The 20,579-nt window shown below is 32.9% G+C and overlaps 1 long non-coding RNA gene across 1 annotated transcript; it reads left to right on the forward strand.

Moving 5' to 3' along the window:
• Positions 1 to 11,037: 11,037 nt before the first annotated feature.
• LOC133194870 (uncharacterized) lies at positions 11,038 to 13,497 on the forward strand. Its single transcript, XR_009722198.1, has 3 exons — positions 11,038 to 11,073; positions 11,355 to 11,483; positions 13,452 to 13,497. It is a non-coding gene; the product is annotated as an uncharacterized LOC133194870 (long non-coding RNA).
• The last annotated feature ends 7,082 nt before the right edge of the window (positions 13,498 to 20,579 follow it).

The raw sequence follows: 20,579 nt of genomic DNA on the forward strand, positions 1-20,579 counted from the left end.
GAGTCAATGCGCGATATTAAGGTAGCACAAAATACCTATGAGATCAGTTTTAACCCATTTCTTCTATAACACACCAGAAAAATATAAATAAAATGACTCTCTTATGTAAATAGTCAATTATCTTTGGAAGGAAAAATATAAGTTATGAAATGTGTTTACCCTATTGTGTCAAGAAAATTAAAGACATCCCATATATTGCACTTTGTTGAGCCTACATTTAGAATATGTTTATGTCATTTACATGCAATTTAACAATCCGTTATCAAATAAAATGTAGATTTTGATTCCTTTATAGTAAATACCTAATATTTGAACATATGAACAAGGAAACCCCATGCTTTATGTACAATATCACACTAAGCTGTCAAAAATGTGTGGTGAAATATATGGAGATAACGCACAGTATTCAAGCTCAAAAGTCCATAAACAATACAAAACAGGAGCAGAGCAAACACGGACCTCCAAAACATCAGAGGTGGGATCAGGTGCCATGGAGGAGTGAGCATCCCATGCCAACCGGTCACACCCGCCGTGTGCTCCTTGTCATGATCGGAAAATAAAACGAGAAAATCCGTCGACAATTCAGTGTGTAAATAATGGCCTAACAATTAATATGAAAAACATCAGTCAGCATTTGACTCAATGATGAATTGTAATTGCTGACAAGGTCATTGTGTCGACCATAGAACTTACGAAATGATGACTTTAAACGAGACAGCTGATATTCTTGTTTCATCAACTTGTTTGTCAATAATTTTCCTCGTTTTAGATATTGTACATACGTAGAGCATGCTCTTGCGTATCGAATCAGCAGAGAGATATATACCCCGCATGCAGGTGATGAAGGTATATTGCTGCATAAGTAAAGGAAGTTGACGATTGAAAAGTTAAAATCATCACGTTTATCATAAAGCTTAGCTGTTAGTTTACCATTAACGTATTTTTCAAGTAAAATATCCAAATATGAAACAGATGTGTCAGACTCTGTAGTATCTTTTATCTCAAGCTCACCGGGATATATCGTATCGACATAAGAATGGAAATAACCATTGTTAATTAACAATACGTCGTCGATATATCTAAATGTCGAGTTGAAGGCCACAGCAAGTGTTTTCTTCTTTTCACGTACAAGATTTTGGACAAATTTTGCTTCATATGAATACAAAAAGGTCTGCTAATAACGGAGCGCAAATGGTACCCATGGGAATTCCAATAGATTGTTGGAAGACCTGGTCTCCAAAAAACTACATAACGGAATTTCTTTCATATTGCATGTATAGAGAGATCTTATACTTTAGAACAAAGTATTAAAGTTTCAAACCATTTAAATTTGAGGACAAATTTTCCCTATCTGTTTTATACTACTTAAGTACCATTCAAAATAAAATAAGGTATCTACAGTATATCTCTCCTCCCACTTACAACGTACAAACGTGCAAAAATTTACACATGTAGTACTGGCATGTAAAATAATGCTTTTCAGGTTTCAAGCATAATTATTTTTTTTCTAAACCAAAGATTGTCAGTTCTAACAATGCGCTAGATATTGTGGTTTTTGGTTCAAGAAAATAATTTCAACCAGGCCCGTTCTGAGATAAACCTTTCAAGAAGAAATAACATTAATTAGGATCTTTATTTAATTTTAGGTCTTGAGCATTAAAACATTTAAATTAATTCCAGGCAAGGATTTAAAAATTTGTCCACGTCCAACAGTTACAAAAACTAAGATAAATACGAACCTTTGTACAGAATCGAAAACAACGCACCTTTATATATTGAACAATATTAGTATGCTAAAGACTGAAGTAATTAAAATGCTCTGAAACGGAACGAATGTTAAAAAGAACTAAGTCCATTTTTTGCTTTTTTAAGGAATTGACCACAGCGCATATTGTGACGTTTGTGGAGACTTTACACGTCCTATCACGGGTATTCGTTGGAAATGCACAGAATGTTATGATTTTGATCTTTGTACTTCATGTTACATGAATGATGAAGATGACATTGATCATAAGTATGAAAGGATCATTGACAAAGACAAAAGGTGCTGATTGTATTTATATAATGACAAAAACAAATCAAAGCAAAAGAACTAAGGATAATTTTATTAAATAAAAGAGGCTTCTTTGTATACTAAAAAAAATCGTTTTAAATTTTGATTCTATTCTTAAAATGAAATACGTATAAGCTTTCCAATTGAAACATTTTTTCGTATTTAAAGTGATTTTCTAGAAACTTCAAGGAGAGATTTATCGCAGAAGAAGAAGACGCTGTCCGGAATTTTTCTTCATACCGAAGTTACGGCAATAGAGGGTATGTTTGTTTTTAAAAAATGGTATTAATAATTTAGAATATTCATTTCAAGGTTGTTCAAAACACGATATTCTTTAAGAATTATAACACAAGATTTGAATCCAAAATTTGAATGTTATATATTGAGAGGTCTGCTAGTGGGCCGTTTAATATTTTTAAAGATATTTCATCCTTCCCTGACAAAGGAATAACAATAACTTGATGTATTCAGATGACTTAGATCAGAGCGTAACGAAAAATATAAATTCAAAAAGAAAAAAATTTACTTAAACGTTTTATTCTAGGAAAAGAAAGAAATTGGTTATGATTTTTCATATATGTACTATAAAAAAAGAAGATAAAATGTGCTGAGTGAGAATAATCTGACAGTCTATAGACCCTCTCTCTACTGCACACTTATTTCAGGGTACTTTTATGTAGTTAGACAATTCCACCATTTGATACAAAATAAAATTTATTTCGTTCTGCGCTCAATGACATAATCTGTAATTAATTCAGGTATTCTTAAAATTATTTTACACCAAGATGAAGTAAATGAAATCTTTATTTGCATTATTTCCTCTATTTGAGCAAGCAAATGGGATTTTATATAAGTGCCTGTTTGTCTTTGAAGATTTTTCCTGAGTAAAAGAAGGCACACGCCTATGTTAAAAATGAACGAGATAATTTTAAGATGTACTATAAGCTACATAATTTTTACAAGGTTGTTCAAGAAACATCTTTTATCAGTGTATCGAGTTATCGCAGATATATGGCTGAAATAGTGCCGATTTAGCGTAAAACATTAATTAATCATTCAGTGTACAAAGGGTCATTTAACATGTACACAGGAGAGTGGAGAACAAATTGAACAAATAATGTTCTTCCGATCGTTCCACTCAGTAAGCATATTTCTACAATTATAGTAAAATTATTATAATAAATTTATTGTAGATTTGAGCGCCAAGGGTAAAGTAAAAAAATTTTGCAATTTTAAGATTGATATCGAACGAAACGCTGTCAATGTAAGATGGACAAGGACAAATAGTGAATCATGGAAAGAAATTATTGACCTAATCTGTACAACAAATGAAGAGAGTGATGAAAGATATTATCGTGAACATTTACCAGACCTAGGAAATGGTGAGATATCCTTTTCATGATCATACTATTCATTCTGTATTGAATTAAGTTGTAAAGAAGAAAACTGTTGGTAAATCTAATTACATTACATCATGTACAAAAACATAGTATTCTTTGCATAAAATGAAATGAAACTTTATTCTTATTCCAAATTGAAACAGATACTCGTGGATATATCAAAGTAAAAGAAGGAAATTCTGAGGTGAGTATTAGAGTTAATACTTTTGTATGCCAGGGAAGATCTTACAAAACATGGACCCTGAAAGCTGTAGTTAAGAGATCAGGATATGAATATCCTATCGAAAGGTCATGCCCACAATAAGCCCTCTGTGTTCCTTTGGTGAACGAAGTTGTCGAGACAAGTTTAAAAAAGTGTAACATTTATCAATCAGAATTTTGTCCATTGATACGTTATAAATGCAAAAATCTACTATAGAATTTGCTGAATTACAAATCATGTACTTATAAAAAAATATGTAAAGACAACGAACAGTGATCGATTTCAGAAAGCGCACAATCAATACAAATCTGCGAACAGGGCGAACAATAAAGCCCTCGAAATTCCAGGTGGAACAAGGTGCATAGGAGGAGAATCACATCCCCCTGTCGACCGGTCGATCTGTCGAACCCTTCATGAGCCACATGTATTGGTCAGATGGACGGAATAATCCCTAATCAAATTTAGTATTTAATCAAAAGTCTAACAATTGGTATGGAATATATCTGTCAAAATACGAGCAAACGATACTTTGTAATTGCTAACACAGTCAATATAACAAACATGGAATTAACTAAATGCTGACTTTGAACCAGGTTGTTGAAATCTCTGTAACATCAACTTATTTCTCCCTAGCCTGCCTCGGTTTAAAAATTGATCGTATTGAGAACATGCTCTTGAGAATCTCTGAAAAAAATCATGGGCATCATTACGTGACAAAGATACAGGGTATCACCACGTGGTTCATCTCAAGCGAGAGGCCTACATCTTCATTTTGATGACAATAACTTCTTATCATTTATCACTGAATTTATTACATAGATGAATCAATGTGATGAACAAATGCATTAAAATTTCTATTTATTTTATTTCTTTTAAATTATTGATTTATTTTGCTTTGAGGACAGTCTGAAATAAAAATGACCACTCTTCCAGCTTTGAATATCTTGTGCTTTCCTTGCATGGATGCTTTTAAAATTGTGAAAGTACCTTTTAAAATGCTAAATTTTGTTTGTTTATGTAGTAATTTTCCATTATCATCTGTACATATTCAAACCAATTTTCACTATAGTTCAACAACTTTTCAATTTTTGTTCATTATGCACTTTTACCACTTAATTCCTCAGTATTATCCGGAAAATCATAACGATTTGCTTTCATATCTTGCACACTCCCAGGTTGGGGAGTGCCTATTATAAACTCTTTTTATATAGAAATGAAAATGAAATTGAAACATAAGAACAACAATTAAGACAAAGTTTAAAGCAAGTTTTTAAAATATTATACTCATGATTTTTATAGATGTTAATGTGTTACATTTAAGAATTATTTTACTGAACTAATAAAGACATAACGTCTCATTTCCCCATGTGCACTTTCTAACACAACCACAAATAGATCGACCGCTGCTGCGACCGATAATAAAGAAAGTTGACGACTGAAAAGCTGATGTCATCCCGTTTGATATACAGCTTAGTTGTAAGTTGACCATTATCGCCTTTAGTCAGTAAAACATCCAAATATGAAACAGATGTGGCAAACTCTGTTGTGTCTTTTATTTCGAATTTACTAAGATATATAAAATCAACATATTAATGGAATTAACTGTTATTAAGTGATAAAACACTGTCAATATATAATGAATTATCGAATTAAAAGCAACATGAAGTGTTTTCTTTTTCTCATGTAGATGTTTAAACCTTTATTTCTTAATAAAACAAAGTCAATTTGTTTTACTACATGTGAATTTCATTTTTTCATACTATAATTTTGGTTATAAAAGTGAAATGCTAGTTTTAAGAATTGTTTCCTATGACCAATGAAACAAAAGTGCAACGTCTACATGTATGAAACTCTCCCTTTCTTGTCAGCCCAAGTTTGCAGCGTAGAGACGTTATATTCCATTATGTAGTCATAAATATTTTGCTCAGAGAAGTGACTGTAGATGAAGCAGTGTTTTATTTTACGGATTGCCTTAACGTGTCAGCAGAATGGACATGGTTTTTAATCAATAACAAGAAAGAACGCAAAACTCGGTTCAGGATTGAAAAGTTTACGAGTGGGGGGGGGGGGGGGCGCAGACAACAGACGGACGCCGGGTACCCTTCGGCTCAGGTGAGCCATAAACCAATCTATTCTTATATTTTCTCCTTGTGGGTATGATCGGTTGATAGTGGTTGCTTACATCCACGGCATCTGATTATATTTCTGTTTCATGTTCCCATTTTTTGTATTTTTTAATTGCATTTCAACTTTATAATCGTCACATTTACATCATTCGCAAAGTCGGTTAGCGATTTTGACCAATGAAGAGGTAATTATATGTCATTTTACATGCATCTTGTCCCTTTTTTATTTGATGAAAATGACCATGAAAGAAAATGATTAATATAGTTATAACTGTTTAAGAAACTTTTTATGTCTTGTTATTATACTCAGTCCATTGCTTAGAATTGTATTTTAATTTCGAAAAACAATTATTATTTATATCATTATAATTTTGATAGCGCGTGTTAAAATTTACATTTTTTTCAGTAATTGAACATGATAAGAAAACAATAACGATTTTTGAAAGAATAATAGATACAATTCAGCAATATTTCTTGCCAAATTTCTTATCTTCTGACAGGCTTTGATTAGTCTATGGTTTAACAAAGAGCAGAGTTGTCATAGAAATCATGAAAGACCAAGACTTTATGTAATTTTTGCTGACAATCCAAACAACAACGACAATGATTGCTTGAGAAAGCATCTGAGGGAAATAAAAAAGTTTGCAAGTAAGCTATAATGCGATTTTCTGCCTTCCTTACATGTAACATACCAAATGAAATATAGAAATAACAAACATTTCTGGACACTTCAAGAAAACAGTCAATACATTAGGGCATTGTTTTATCATTATCAATCAAATTAAATAAATGAATAAATACACCCCCTCCAACACACACACACTTACTTGTTTACGTGTTGCAGTTATATATGCATTAGAATTCTTATTTTTTCTTTAGGGAAAAGCAAAACTCCATGTGTTTCCGTGAGTCAAAAGCTGCTTTTCATCGAGGGCAATGTATTCATCCACTACAGAACAGAGGCCTCTGTCATAAAGGTTAATCTTTGATTAAGCTTACGGAAAAGTTCAAAAGAACGAAGATTGCGTGATAAAAACATCGTCCTTTAGTACTTGTATCTGTTTATTGAGTCATTTGTAGGATGAATTTGTTTCGCATCTTCGATTTCTCCAATACCAATCGGTAAACCGCTTCTATACATGCCCGTACATGCCTCGGGTTTGAATGTTTTCAAGTTTCTTGATAAGTAGTGCATTTGTAAAGAAGTAATGAGGAAGTTTTTATTTTCCTCATAAACAAGAACAGTAAGGCCACAACATTGTTTTTTTTCTTGAAATACAACAAATTCATGCGATGTAAACTAAATGATTGTTTAAATCATCAACCCTTTTACTAGAATTGAGGACACTGGTGGGTCAACATCTGGAAAGCATTAATCTAATTAACATTAATCGATGACAGGAATATATGCTCTTATATTTTTTGGAAGAGCACATTTTTACCACTGATCGTTTTTTTTAAAGATGAAATTTGTTACACTTGTACAAAGGACAATGAGACGATATCGCTTATGTTCATTACTTGGAATTTTCTTCATTTTTCATATACTTAAGGTTCAAAGCAATTTATAAAAAAGAATCAACACGTTCTTACTGTTGAGAATTCAAATTTATGACATCGTATAATAATTTGTGATTGGTTTATTGTATCAACATACCTGAATTTCATTATGCTCTATCGTTACAGCTAAAAGTGTTTTCTGTAACACTCACAAATTATTTGTTATAAAAAACTATGCCTCTGGTATCCATAAACAAAACAGTATAAAACGATCGGCAATATATGGACTGTTTTCAGCTGTTGATATCGATGGGATTTTCGACAATTCATAGAGGGGAAGCCAATGAAGATGAAGAAGAGATCGTTTATTTCCAAAGAATGGCTGAATGTAAGAAACATTGAAGATGAGAATTTTTCCTTTATATGCATATGGCTAAAATGGGGAAAGGGGTCCGATTATCTGTTGTAAGCGTCATAAAAAATGATTTGCCAATGACTATGAATAAATAGTCATCAAAACAAAGGTTTTATTGCAAAACGTGTGCTAGTGTTGGTATGGATCAAGTTTTTGTCACTTTCATTCCATTAGGTTACCGATTAATTGATTGATTTTATAATTTCTAACGTTCCATTCGATAGTTTTTCACTCAGAAAGGCTTCAAATTTAGACTTTGCACTCAGGGTCATTCAGCACTGATGGCTCTTTTTCGTGCCAATGCCCAACACGATGTGACACGGGACCTCGGTCCCTAAGGTGTCATCAGAAAGACCTTTGACTATAACATCTAATGCCAAGCGCTTGACGAAGGAACAGACACTACCGGGTACCTATGTTTACGTCTAAATTTTGACGTCGGGAGGTGAACGTGGATCAAACACGGGCCTCTTTATCACGAAGCGAACCCCTACCACTCGGCTACTGTGATCGATAAAATGGGTTATCGAAATCCCTAGGATAGACAAAAGAAATATTTCCCTACAATTGCGTGACTTTTCCTTTGTGCATTTTTATTTTGATCTATTCACTTATCTGCAAATTGTCAAGCCGCAACGAAGTGAAATTTTGTAGTTTCATTTTGTTATAAATATTTTTTTGTGTTATGTTGGAAATGACGAAAATTTGATAATAATTATTATCATACTTTTCGCAGAACTAGATTTATTATACATATTACACTTAATTTCATTTGACATGATTTGGTTAAATAAGCTTAATCTTACACTGTATTAGCAAATGATTTTCTGATTAAATTTTCATCGGAGGTTATGTTCCAAAAGGTGCATCGAGAATTTTTATATATTTTGAATTATCATCAGGGTCATGTAAGATCATTTCCAAAATTATGTTATGATGTTTTCGTGGATCTTACTTCTGTCATAAGTAGTAATTCATTTGTATCATTTTACACACAATATATCATGCACTTTGGACGGAATATGATAAGAAGGGAAATTTATTTTGATACAGATTACTGCGAGGATTTGTTCCTACCAGTTATTATATCAACTGAGAATGGAAAGTCTTGTAAAGAGGTTCTTCAATACGCTTCAGATAAGAAAATACCTATGGTGTATTTCAAGGTAATTGTGTGCTTCAAAGGATCCCAGTGAAAAAGTGTATATCTAAATCCAAAACGTCCTTTAATTGCTGGCTAGACACTTCCCCATGGAGTTTTATGGAATATTGTGAATTTATCATAATAATGAATTTGTAATTTTTTTTCATATCAAAATTCAAGACGATGATAATTGATGTCACTGTCAAACTCGCTGATCGTGTACTTTGGTTCATTTTTCAATAATCAATGTCATCTTGCTGATATAAAGGATGCATTAACGTGGCCCTGTCTGGTTCGAAGTTATGAAAAACGATCATCAAAATAATTTTGAATTTTGAATATTTTTTACATTCTTATGAACCATGCTAAAAAAGAATGAATTTTTAACAAATTGCATTGTTGTAGTGAAATGGTGATCATTTCAAAATGCTGACCATTTTTATTTACACACAACTTTTTAATACAGCCACCTAATCAACAAAGGTATTTGTATATTAAGAAAACAAACAGGCGAAATCTTTTGCTTTCCATAAATAAGGCATCCTTTATTTTAAAAAAAGAATGGAAATTTCTGGTATTCTTTATTGTAGTGAAAAGATGCATATCAAAACAGGGCAATATGGTTAAAATTATCTACTCCCACCTCGCGAGTTTCTAGGGTTTGTGGTTTATGCCCTGTTTTTAACGTATTGTTCCTAATTTTCCTTTGGATCAATTAAAGTTCCTTACATTTTTCTCTTCTGAACCGGTGATGGTTGTGTCTTTTTGAAGCCGGAGTCTGTTTTGGGTAGAAGTACATGTCCACAATAACACTTCAATTTTGACTACTCGTATCGTTTTCACGTATTCATGCTTAAACTTCCTAGTTCATGTTATACACCCAGAAAATTTTACAGAGATATCAAGATTTCTGCTCAGTTTACGGGATTTGGGGACAACCGTTGTTGATATCATTTATCTCCTGATGATTCCATGTGTTTTTCATGAATCCTTAACTGTTATACTGTTAAATGATTTCCCTTAGTCTACTCTGACTCATACTTACATTAAGAAGTGTAAGGTGCAATTCTGAAAGAGCTATTTTGATCAATTTGCAATTAAATTTAAATTGTACTTGTTTTTAGAAGGATGGACACGAAGCCTTTGTCTTAACCCCTGATGAAGAGTTTCGTGAGTCATGCAAAGCAACTGAGCACCGATTTGATCTACGAACACCTTGGCAAAGGCAAAAAGTTGAAAGACGTGAAATTAGAACGGATAGAAATGATTTGGAAAGGGATAACGAGTTATTCTTTGTTGATGCTGTTAAGCTAAAGCAAAACTACCCCTTTGATGCTCTGGTTTGCTATTTACTCATTGGAGGTATTTTGAATGTTTTTTTGTTTGTTTGTTTGTTTGTTTTGTTTTTTGTTTTTTTTTTTTTTTTTTGTAGTACAAGAAAAAAATATTTTGTGTGAAAGGAAATGACACTTTATAACAATTTTCGGTTAAAATTTATTTACACAAAACACAAGGAGTTGAAATTGGACAGAGCAAATCAAATATTTACTTGAAAATTGCTTCACATTCTATGTACCGAAAAACTGCCATATTGTACTTAATAAATTTCATTTCTTTCTGGTAAAAAAAAAGTATAATTTCACTAAAGACATATTATAAAATTTTATGCGTTGTCAATTATTCTCATGAAGCATGACTCTTCCATGTGATATATTTTTTCTTTGCTTTATTTTACTTTATTGTGTGAAGAGGTATTAAATAGACCATGGAAAGTAAAAACTATAACACTAACAATGTACTTCTATCCAATTTCTAAATAAATTAAATACATGTTCCGACAATAAAATAGATATTGTTGTATTGTCCTTTGCAACATTTACGTGCTTGAAGCCCCTCTACATGTACTTTGACAAAGGTTAAGTGAATTTTGTTCCTTCTCAAGTATCCTTATATTAATTTAAATACTCAATACTCTTCCAATGGTAGACAGTTAAGTATCCAAATCAGGTTGTGCTGATTTAGATTTATTATAAATCTAATGTGTCAAGAGGTTAAATTTTTTTCTCTAAGTATTTGAATTTTGTTCTTTTTATTCGACAGTTGCAATGGAATCTGATTTAGATATATTATATATCTAATATGTCAAGAGGTTAAATTTTTTCTCTAAGTATTTCAATTTTGTTCTTTTTATTCGACAGTTGCAATGGAATCTGAACCAGAAGCAGAAATATTTGTAAGATTTTTAAACTGGAATATAACTTTTTATATATTTCCGATTAAAAGACTAATGATAAAACACAAACACAGATATTCATTTCAGCATATTTTTTTTTAAATAATATCAATTAACAAGACATGTATTTATCAGAAGTTTCAAAAACTGTCATTACTGTAATGAATTTAAAATGTATATAACTATGTTTTCTAAATAGCATATTTCTAAAAAAAGAATCTCTATTTCTTTACGACAGTGAAACAATTTAAAAGATTTTTTATTTAATTTTTTTTCTATAGGGAAGCCAAACTGATGTGTATCCAAATGCTCTGTCTATGCACCTTTTAAAAGAAGGACAGTGGAGAATACCAAAGAATGTAATAAAGAAATCTTATAGCCACAGATCCATCGAATACATTAATGGAGAGGTACACAATAACTGAAGAATCATCCCCTCTCTTTCTTTATTTTTTTTTAGCTCACCTGAGCCGAAGGCTCAAGTGACTTTTTCTGATCACATTTTGTCCGTCGTCCGTCTGTCTGTCTGTCTGTCCGTCTGTAAACTTTTCACATTTTCGACTTCTTCTCCACAACCACTCAGCCAAGTTCAACCAAACTTGCCACAAAGCATCCTTTGGTAAAGGGGATTCAAGTTTGTTCAAAAAAGGACCACACCATCTTTCAAGGGGAGATAATTAAGAATTAGTGAAAATTTGGTGGTATCTTCTAAAAATCTTCTTCTCAAGAACCACTGGGCTGTAAAAGTTGAAACTTATGTGAGACCTTCATTACATAGAGTAGATTCAAGTTTGTTCAAATCATGACCCCTTGGGGTAGGGTGGGGCCACAATGGGGGATCAAAGTTTTACATAGGAATATATACGAATAAATCTTTAAAAATCTTCTTCTCAAGAACAACAAAGCCACAATTAGTCATATTGATATGGAATCATCCTCAGGTAGTGCAGATTCAGGTTTGTTCAAATAATGTCCCCCGGGATAAGGATGGGGCCACAATGGGGAATCAAAGTTTTACATAGGAATATATAGAAAAAAAATCTTAAAATCTTCTTCTCAAGAACAACAAAGCCACAATTAGTCATATTGATGTGGAATCATCCTCAGGTACTGCAGATTCAAGTTTGTTCAAATCATGACCCCCGGGGGTAGGGTGGGACCACAATGGGGGATCAAAGTTTTATATAGAAATACATGTATGTAGGAAAAATCTTGAAATTGTTTTTCTCCTAAACAACAAAGCCACAATTAGTCATATTGATATGGAAGCATCCTCAGGTAGTGTAGATTCAAGCTTTTTCAAAACATAACCCCTAGGGGTGGGGTGGAGCCACAATGGGGGATCAAATTTTTACCAAGGAATATATAGGAAAAACCTTTTCAACAAAAGAAAAGCCATGTTTAGTCATATTGATATGGAAGCATCCTCAGGTAGTGTAGAATCAAATTTGTTCAAATGATGGGGGGGGGGGGGTAGGGAGGGTCCACAATGGGGGATCAAATTTTTAACAAGGGAATATATAGGAACAAAATCTTTAAAAACCTGCTCAAGAACAGCAAAGCCATTTGTTATATTGATACGGAAGCATCTTCAGGTAGTTCAAAATCCAAGCCCCCCCCCCCCCTCTTTAAACTTTTCAATACTTTCCTAGCCAATGTGCTCAGGTGAGCGATGTGTGGCCCATAGGCCTCTTATTAATATTTCGTTTTACTTTTTTATATTTTTAAGAAATTCATTCTGAATGTTCCTTTTGATTTTGTTCAAGATTTTTCTTCGTGTTTTTTAATTTAATCTGACATATCTTGCTAACAGAAAAAAAAATTGAATGTCCTACTTTTCTGTCGATGAATATTCCACCAAATTGTAATAGTATACGTATGGTTAGAAATAAAGCTGTTCTAATTTGAAGGTGATGTGTCGTAAAATAAATTTTGCAAAGTAATGTGTTTCGTAAAAAAAAAATTTTTCTAATCTTAAAAAAAGTTTCGATATTATGATCAGTAATTCCAACATTCCTACCTAAGTTAAAACTTATTTCCTTTAAAAGATCTATAGCTCCATTTGTATTAATATATCTTAATTTTTGTAATAACACTCTACTCGTATATCTTTTTTTAAGCATACTTAATTTCGAATCCGTTATTAAAATTTTTAAAGTAGTACCGCACATCAAATTTGATTTTCTAGAATTCTAAAGAAATCAAAACTAACTGATATATTTAAAACATCCGAAAATCATTGCCTTTTTCAGAAACGCAAATGGTACAGGTACACTGTAGAGGGAGTACAAGTTTTCTTTTATGTAACACAGAGAACAGGCAATAAAAATTATCTTTATGCCTCATTCGTACGTTACTCTCATGAAAATGCATTACAGAGTATGACAGAGCAATTTGCAGAAGGTTTGTGGAAGGAATTACAAGAGATCTCTTCGGATGCATACCGACCTCCAGCCTGGATAGAAACTAGAAAATGTAAGTATAAAGATTTTTTTTTTAATAATGATAATAAAGAAATTTTTTACGAATGATAACAAAACTAACATTAACACCTGCATATGGAGTTTATATCTCCCATTTGATTCGATGCGCAAGAGCATATTCTACGAATGAAAAATTTCTAAAACGAGACAAGATATTGACAAATAAGCTGATGAAAAAAAATATCAACAGTCTCGATCAAAGTAAGCATTTCCCAAATTTTTGGTCGATATAATGACCTTGTCAGCAAATACAATATATCATTAAGTTGAATGTTGACAAATTTTTCATACAAATTGTTAGGCCATTATTTTCACTAAATTATCTAGGAATTTTTCCATTTGCCCGATCATGACGAAAAGCACAGGAGGGATGTGATTGGTAGACAGGGGATGTTTTCTCCTCTATGGCACCTGATCCAACCTTTATGTTTACCCTGTTCCAAATTTGTATTGTTCCAATAAACTTTTGAATTTGATTACTGTTTATCTCCATATACATGTATCATATTAGTCCAAGAGGCTGCACACTCTATAGATATCATATAAAGTATATTTTTTCTTCATTTCATTAGACCCAAAACTGAGTGTGACTACATCCGAACTGTATGGCTTGATTTTCTATGCTTTGCTGTTCCGAAAATTTTATCTTGGAGCAAAACAATTGGTTGAGACCGGATGTGTAAGTAAATAAATATCCGTGTAATTCGTTTTTCCTGTTAACACTTACTACTGTAGAAGCAAAAGTTGTCCATTCTTGGATTTTTTAAAGTTTTCTCCAAAATCTCCCTGCCTTTATTTTATTCAAGAATACAACACTTTCCAGAAGTAGCAGAGAAATTAAAAATATGATTGCACTTAAAGGAAACAAAGATCGACAAACTTTTAAAAATTTAACTTTAAAGAATTCTAAATGAAAAAAAAAGAAATTTTTAGTTGGCTACAATGAGGATGCAAACATTCATAATGAATATGCTAAAAATGTTTTACATCTGCAAGTCGGTCTACGAACGTATTTTGTGTAATGATCAAAAGCTTTTTTTCTCAGGTACGCATTCGGCATATCTTGGTTGGTTGTGTTATTTTACAACAAGAAGAGAATAATTGGCAAACAAGTCAATTGGAACAGGAACAGATACAGCTTATGCACAGGTAGAATTGAAATAGAAAACACCAAATTCATACGAATCAAGGCCGCGACTGACCTAACTCGATAATAAATAAGTACGTAGCAACTGTTCCTTAGCCAAGCGTTCGGCAGTTTGAAGTGAAAAGTGCGGGTCCTTCGGATGAGACCTTAAAAAATCGAGGGCATGTGTCGCGGAAGGCGTTGGCACGATAAAGAACCCTCACTGCTCAATGGCCCTGAGTGCCGAGTAAAGGTCTAAATTTGAGTCCTTCACCGGTACATATGGTTACGTCTCTATAGAGAAATACCGACATCTTACGAACGAACGTAACCAAGAAAGGGGATCGTTCATTGTACTCACATTTGCATTATTAAACTCTTCAATGTTATTGCGATTTCAAAAGATAAAATCCCCGCAGGATACCTCAAAACTACTTCTTGTCGTTGTCGCTACCGTGAGGCTACAATACATTTCAATGGACATTTAAACGAGCAAAGGGGTTCCGAAAAGGGAAATACACATGTAAAAGGAAAACAAAAAATTTCTCATTTTGAAGCATGAAGTCAAAGATTCTGTCTTACGAAAAAGAGGGCGAGAGAGAGTTAAAAAAAACAAACAACATAAAACAATGTTCTTTTTGTTCACACTACTAGCTAAACTTCGTACATGTAAATCATATACGGTGCCAATTTTGATGCAGCAGAGGCGCATTTAAAGTTACATAGTGAGTCAATATCATGTGTTTCTTTAAAGTTTTCTTTTTCGTGTTGGGGCAAACTAAAATTATTTTTACTTGCATTTTTCTCCACAAAAGTAGATTTTTTAGGTTTTGAAACCTGTAATTTTCTGAAACGTAATACTTTTTAGAATTGAATTAAATTTGCATGTGTCTTGCAAAAAATTTACTTCTGTAAATTTTCCCGTTTGTCCGTCACAGTGTCTCTTTAAACACATTATGTCTCTTAAGTAGATTCCTTATTTTACGCGAGTACTCAATATCGCAAAATGGCCGAAGGGCGTCAAATCGCGAGAACAATAATTCGCGAATGGTTGATGTATCTAGAGATTTTACATACAGTAAAGCATCATAAAAATAAAAGCGAGTGATTTTATTTCGCGAGTGGTGCTTCTCGCGTAATTACGCGATAATTTATTCCTCGCGTATATTTAGGAATCTACAGTATTGCTCATGCCGAATCGTTGGAAATCCGAAATATTTAATGGAAAAAAAAATCAAAAAGGGGGGAGGGAGGGGGCAAAAACTGGAGCAAAATTACGTCTAAGGATCGTATGTATCTAAGAAGAAGCCTTATCAACCGAAAAATTACGAATGGGCTTTTTTCCCACGGATTCATGATATCGCTATAATACATGTACATGTATATTGAAGCCGGGTTTAATTTTATTTTGATAGTTTTCTTAGCCATTATACAAGGAATTATCACCTCTTACAGTATCTGCGTAGAAAATTAATCAATAGCTTTTCCTGATGTGATATATATGAGAATGATTTTGCAACTGAAACTCATGCACATTTCATTCAAAATATTCAGTTTTTTTTACAAATTAAAATGCAATGCAAATCAGCTGAACAAAAATTGGCCTTAGTAACCCCTGTCCACATGAATGCTGCTTCGGTAAGTAATTTCCAGACACGTGGTATCAGCCAAATTAGGTTAGACCATCTTTAATAAATTGTCTCTTTGCCCTCACCGACTAGGTAAAAATGACCCGACTCAAAACTTGTTTAACCTGAGGAAACGATAATTTTTTCTCCTGAATTTTCTTTCTCCATCAATAAGAATGTTGAAATTTTCAGGAAAAAAAAATTATTACCTATCTACCGACCCAATATTTATATGATAATGTATGAAGAAAATTTTGTTCCAAAAAAGTTGGAACCCCCCCCCCTCCTTGAAAGAAGGAATTTCGACTTTAAACCCCCACCCCCTTTTTTTTGTTTTGTTTTGTTTTTGTTTTTGCTTGTCAGATTTTTTCTTGCAAGTTGATTTTTTTTCTCTGGCTCCCCCAACCCCTCCCACTTTTAAAAACGAAAATTATATGTTTCTAATTCGACTATTGAATGATGTCCTCAAATTATTTATATTTTGAGAACTACAGTATCTTTTTGTCAGTATACTTGAATCAATCTATGATTTTTTTTCTTAAAGATGACGCAAGTTATAATTTCGACTACAGTTTTTTTTTCTCTGTACATTAGAGCTTCGGTCGAAATTACTCTGAGTGCGGGATCAAAGTTACCCTTCACGTATACAGTGTATCTTGTAATTTTATATTCTGACGAATAATGCATCCTTACACTAACAAACAATGACATAATGGTACATAGCTTGAGTACAAAGAAAATTTAATAAATATACAGCACCAACAGACATATAGCATCAGAGGGGTCTGCCCCACCTTTTGCACACATTACTTTTTACTGTTCGAAATGTTCATTGAAAGGCTTGTTGCCCCCCCCCCCTTTTTTTTTTGTTGCAGTACAGTCAAATAAGGCTAATGTAGTAAAGTATGGAAAAAAAATGGTACCGAAAGAAGAATTTTTCTTTGGCTTGTCAGGTTTTTTCAGGTAAGTTGTTTTTTTTTCTCTGCCCCCCCCCCCATTTAAAACGTCTGTGACCCTACCCAAATGCATAATTTGCAGCTTTTATAATCCACATATCTATACAGATATAACATATATCATGAAAGGCAGCCGAAAGATAAATTAAGTGAAGATTGCAACATAAAACATCATCCAAGAAGACACTGTCTATCATATGAATGCTCGTTTATTTCTTTGAAGTGATATTTCACATAAAGAAAAACCTACCCTTCTTTCTTTATGAAGTTACTTTTTCTTTTACTAGATACGGTATGGAAAAAAAATTATTGCATATACATGCATTTCCCCATTCTACTTTTAATCGTAGTATCGTATTATTTCCATGTATTTACTTAAATGTATTGAAAATGGACATTTGATTCGATTAATTGAGCTTCGACCCCCTCTCCCTCCCCAAGTACACAAACATCTACGCGAGACCAATTTAAAAATATTACGTTTTCCGGAGAAGTGCCAACTATTTTCTGATTTTTAATGGTTGATTTCTGAAACGTTAGAAAGCAATGCTACACTGTATAATTCATTACAACAATTATTGTCCATTGTGCTCTCTCTCTCTCTCTCTCTCTCTCTCTTACAAACACATAGATGTACACTTTTAAATACAAGACACTGTATAAGCGCATCACCTAGTAACTTGTTGCCTTCGCATGGATTTATACAGGGTATGAGTTTAGATTCCATCCATGCTATAAAACGTAACTTTCCCCAAATGAACATAGTGCACACTAATATATACACTAGACAAAATTTCTAACGCACCACTTATTTTTTTATTTGTGAACTGATCATTTTCCTGATTGGTACTAGTATATAAAATATGCCATCTTTTCCAAAACAGTTGGATTGACAAATGTCTTGGTGTCATGTCAAGACCCTTAAAGGACCTTCTTGTCCGAAAACCAATTCCCGACGTGCACTGCGCACCGTTTTTGCCAAGATATGAAGTTGATGATTACCGATGGTGGTCCTTGACCTTGCGACGGGAGCAGTCTTCCACTTAAAAATCAAATGGTATACCCTGATTGACTACCATATTGCTTAGTTGTCATCCAGTGCCTTGGTGTCCCTACCAAGTCCACCCAACTTCCGGTTGCCCCAATTTTGTGGAACAATCTTGAAATTATTGTGTGTGGTGCTCAGTTAATGCCGTCGATATCTATTGTAAACATTTTTATGATCAAAAATTCATTTTCAACAGTTTTTCACCAGAGAAATTCATAATCATTTAATTCTTTTAATTTTTCACAAATTTCTTTAAAGGAACCCCCTGCAGACACCATACTGGCTGCCTTAGAACGCTCTTCTAGAGTCAAACACTGCATACGGTGTAACTTTTTTTCTGAGTTTTTGATTAGTACAAACATAAAGAACACAACCACAAAGAAAAAATTAGAAATTTATTCCACCAAAAAAGTATGGATATAATTTTATTTTTTTCTATGAATTGGTTACGCTTCCGTAAACATTGTTGTTATTTATCAGTTAAAGCATTTAAATGTCTCATTTTTTATTAAAGTAACATAATTATATATATCAAAAACATCATAAACAAGTTTTGAAAAGAAAAATGTTAATTTATTTAGGTGGTGCGTTAGAATTTTGTCTAGTGTACATGTATACGTATAACCACTGACGCATGACAAATGTGTTTCCTAACCCGTCATAGGTATTTTGGCGTATTTTCTTCTGTTTGTCCGCTTTTAATTACATTGTAAGATATTACAGAAAATTAGAAAGGAGAAATTATCATTTACAAAGTGATTGAAATACTGTCCGTTCTATTATATACATATACTTAATTTTTCCGATTTATTAATTTTAAACTAGGTGCAATAACTGGTCCCGGGAAAACTACCGAGATACGGGAAGTCAGGGCGAGTTACGTTCGTTCGTAAGATGTCGGTATTTCTCTTATATGAGTGAAAAATTCTCGAACGAGACGTAAAACAACATACAATCAATCAATCAGTCATTAATCAGGGAAAAGAGGATCAAACTGAGTTAAGACGAATCTAAATTTAACGTATGGTTAATAGAATAATGACTAGTTGGTAGAGGGCTGGCTCCGGGATCGGAAGGTCGTGGTTTCAAAACCCGGCAGTGACGGAACTAAGTCGAAAAATAGGTAGCAATTAATTCTTCGACACTTTGAAGTGAAAGTTGCGAGTCTTTCGGATGAGACCTTAACAACAGAGGCCCCCTGTCACGGCAGACGTTGGCACGATAAAGATCCCTCACTGCTCCATGTTTCTGAGTGCCAAATGCCTTTTATGACCAAACATTTGCATGAATCAGACTTATGTCGAAAATGGTCGATATTGTGTGCTAAGTTTAGGTAGGTTATTGATAAAAACGACTTATCATGTACTTTAGCTAAATATCAAGACATCAATCCCAGTTTTCCTTTGCAGAATTTCAGAATATTTTTCCTTTTAAATAGATGATGCACAATTGTGCAATATTTTACAAAATAAAAAAAAAAACTAAATTCTCATATAAAAAACTATGTTAAAATGTTTTAACTCAATTTTTTTCCACAATTTTTCCCACAAAAATACGAGTTTTGGCTGAATTCTTCAATTGTGTTCTTTTTAAAATCAGTTGTTTTTTTTCAATCGCTCACGCGATTATAATATTTTGTAAACAGCCTTTGGAGGCATAATTTAGCGCCACATTTATGGGGTTCGGTATACTAGAAGTGTGCAGAGTATTGAATCCCTTGTATGAATCAGTTGTATAATTAAAGAACTATAGAAGCGTGTCATTACTTCCTGTCCCTCCATTATACTGTAGATTCCTTATTTTTCGCGAGTACTTATTATCGCGAAACGACTCTTTAACGTCAAATCGCGAGAACAATAATTCGCGAGTGAATAGTTGATCAAGTGATTTTAGATTGATTTCAGTACCATAAAAATAAAAGCGAGTAATTTTATTTCGCGATTGGTGCTTCTCGCGTAATTACGCGATAATTAATTCCTCGCGTATATTTAGGAATCTACAGTAATATATTACAATTGTGTCATTGATATATCTTTTTATACATTTGTAATCTACATGTACATTTTAAATCATGAACATGCATTGTAAAATTATGAGACATTTTGAAGTTTGAAAATGAATTTGAAACTACATGTATCTGGCTGATAATAAGTTATACGATGTTGACTACAGAAAACCAAACATTTACCGGTAAGAGATCTTTGGAAGTTTTATTCTTACATTTACAAGACTTTTTTAAAAAATGTTATCTTTGATTTTAAAAAT

The sequence above is a fragment of the Saccostrea echinata genome, unplaced genomic scaffold (genome assembly GCF_033153115.1).
Source record: "Saccostrea echinata isolate AGI-Se365-2 ecotype Australia unplaced genomic scaffold, CSIRO_AGI_Sech_v1 ptg000029l, whole genome shotgun sequence".
Classification (NCBI taxonomy): domain Eukaryota; kingdom Metazoa; phylum Mollusca; class Bivalvia; order Ostreida; family Ostreidae; genus Saccostrea; species Saccostrea echinata.